The sequence below is a fragment of the Nothoprocta perdicaria genome, unplaced genomic scaffold, assembly GCF_003342845.1.
Source record: "Nothoprocta perdicaria isolate Ctin4 unplaced genomic scaffold, notPer1 scaffold_138, whole genome shotgun sequence".
In the NCBI taxonomy this organism is placed as follows: Eukaryota; Metazoa; Chordata; class Aves; order Tinamiformes; family Tinamidae; genus Nothoprocta; species Nothoprocta perdicaria.
In genome coordinates this window covers 969,650-972,358 of record NW_020454516.1, presented here as the reverse complement: position 1 = coordinate 972,358, position 2,709 = coordinate 969,650, and the positions used below count along the sequence as shown (strand labels likewise).

General features: G+C 49.0%; 1 long non-coding RNA gene across 1 annotated transcript; it reads left to right on the top strand.

Moving 5' to 3' along the window:
* LOC112942947 lies at positions 1-445 on the top strand. Its single transcript, XR_003248492.1, has 2 exons — positions 1-41; positions 264-445. It is a non-coding gene; the product is annotated as an uncharacterized LOC112942947 (long non-coding RNA).
* Positions 446-2,709: the final 2,264 nt, after the last annotated feature.

Here is a 2,709-nt window from a genome sequence, read left to right as displayed (position 1 = left end):
CTGTTTCCTGAGATCACAGAGACACCTCTCAGTCACCCCAGGTGCAGATAATGCCTGTTAGTTAATGGGAAAGGCTGAAGCCCCAAGGCACCACATGCTGCTGCATTTAGGGGCTGCTCTGGAAGAGAACCACATGCTCTGGGAATTTTTGCTCCTCTGGGATTGTGTGCTTCCTGTTTATGGGAGATACCTATTTACTGTTTTCTATTAAGTAATATGAGTGTGAAATGTTCTTTTTTTCTTTTTTTTCTTTTTTTTTAAAGACATTGTCTTCTCCAGGCACTGCTACCATGTTACTGAGGCAGTGAAACTGCCATCCCTGCTGGGCACCATGTTCATTTATGGAGCTGACAAGGGGGTTTTAAATTAATCCAGCTGATTTGGGAGCTCCTTCATGTAGATCTGACCTCCAGCCTCATGCTGATGCTGAGGAGCCCTGTCTTCAGAGAGATGTGGCCCTTGAAGACGAGGTAAAGTCTCCTTCTCACTGGGGTTGTGTTGGGGTGATGGGGATGTTTATTAGAGGGTGATACCCTGTGGGGCTGCAGAGGCCAAGTCAGGTAGGACCTGCTGGATGGAGCCCGGAGCCTAGTGAGCAAGGGTCAGCCACACGAAGCCTGGGGTTGGTTTCCATTCCGGCACTGGAAATGGTTTTTGAGAACTGTCTTCCTGGGAAGCTTGTTGAGGAAGCACAGAGCAACCCTGGCTGTTGCCTTGGGGCGTTTGGCTGTAAGGTGAGGGGCTTTTTTTGCTGGTGTAACTGCATCTATGTGATGTTATCACAGGCAAAATGATGCAGCTCCACCATCGCTACCTCCTCGCAGTGCTGCGTAAATCTCTATTGGTAAAACAAACCAGCAACGCTGCAGAACAGCTGGAGCGGATCTAACGGCAAAACGCCGCCGAAAGGGGAAAATCTACTCCCTGCCCTCCCTCCCAGGAGGGAGACTGCCCAGATACAGACTGATCCTGCAGAACCTGTGTAATTCCCCCCACAAGGCCAGCGTCCCCGGGACCTCCTGGTGCAGAGCTGCCCACCCCCATGTGCAGCAAGGCCTATCTCACCTCAGCCTACCCCTGTAATCCTCCCCTTTGGGATCCGGAGGATTTTCCCCCTCCTGCCCCAGCACTCAAATTGTGGCCTTTATGTCAACATTCCCGCTGGCTCTGACTTCAAGGCTTGACTGTCATCAAGCATCAGTGTCACCAGGGAGCTTTCTGCTAGGCACGGTCCAGACAACGGCCTGGGCTGATCCCCTTAATGACTGGGCTGCAGCTGCAGAAGAGCACGGAAACCTTTGCTTGCAGAAGGCTGCAGGAATTCCTGGGTTTAACCCTCCGTGGAGCATCCAGGTTTGGAATGGGAGTGGAGAGGCTTTGTCTGGTAAATGAGATCAAGCTTATTAGGAGGGGAAATGTAAGAAAGCTAGATTTAAACTTGTTTGCAAGTTCAGTAGGTGTTAGCTGGAAGAAAAGCACGGAGACCTCCTTATGGATAACTTGCTCCAAAGAGCCCCGGGCGAACTAAAATTGAAGCCTGTGAATATAGATCCTCCTGCTACCTCCCAAAGCACAAGGGCTGCACAAAGTGGTGCTTTAAGAAAAGTTCCTCCCCTCCCACAAAGAGGTGCCATGGATAAAGCAGAAATCACGCTACGGATAAAGCAGAAATCACGCTAAGGGCATCGCTTTGTCTTCCAAGGCACTGTTTCATTTGCCTCCTCTGGGAATATACATTTCTTTGCTTATGATCTTGGCATGGCTGCACATATTTTCTGTTCTCTTCGGGGTGGTTTGCTGTGTTGTCATAGCAATGCCTCCAAACTCCTGCACTCCCCAGTTCCTTTTCAGGTTCCTGCAGGCTGCAACCAGTCCTGCATTGTGGTGATCACATCTCCCAGCAGCTTTAGCACCTCTTTTTTTATCTCCTAACTACAGGCACATTCAGCAGCACAATTCCAAAGAAATTCTGGCCCAAACAGGTTTTCAGCTTGCAGTTACAAACAATGTTACTGTATTTTTTTTTAATCTTTGTAAGGTTTTCATTGTTCTACCGATGATCTAATATTTCAGCCTTTCTGTTCATTCATCTCCCTGGCTTTTCTTGGCTGTGAATGTAACTGCCTTGGTTGCCTATCAGAGGTGAGGTGCAGCAGGCCAAGCAGAAGTGCTTGAGGACAGTTTTTCCCTAGGCCAGGACTGGAATAGCAATGTGTGGCTGGGGCCAGAGCCGCTCACATAAATGTGTCCCCTTTTCCCATCCTCTTAGTGCGGTCTCAGTAACCCAAAGCTCCAGTTTTAGAGGCTCATAGTCCTCCCTCGTGCCAAGCCCTCTCCTGAATGCCCGGTGAGGCTGAGGCTTCCAGCTCTTCGAGATGTAAAGCCTCAAGGAGTGAGGAAGGAAAATGCATTTCTCATTCCTGCCTCAACCAGGGTGCTCTGAGCATGGTGCCAGTGCAGCAGGAGGCATGAACTGGGACGACTGCCGCTCTGAGGAGCGAGCTTCCTTGCACGGTGGCTCTAGCCAGCAAGCTCCTAGTATTTTGATGCTGTTGGAATTAGTTTCCGTATGAATCAATACCTCTTTTTTTTTTTTTTTTTTGTGCAGCAGGCATGTACGTTATACAATGGAGAGCAATTTTAAAGGAACTTGTGCTTTAATGAAACTCCTCTGAATTTGACTTTTCAGTTCCAAATGACTATCAGACA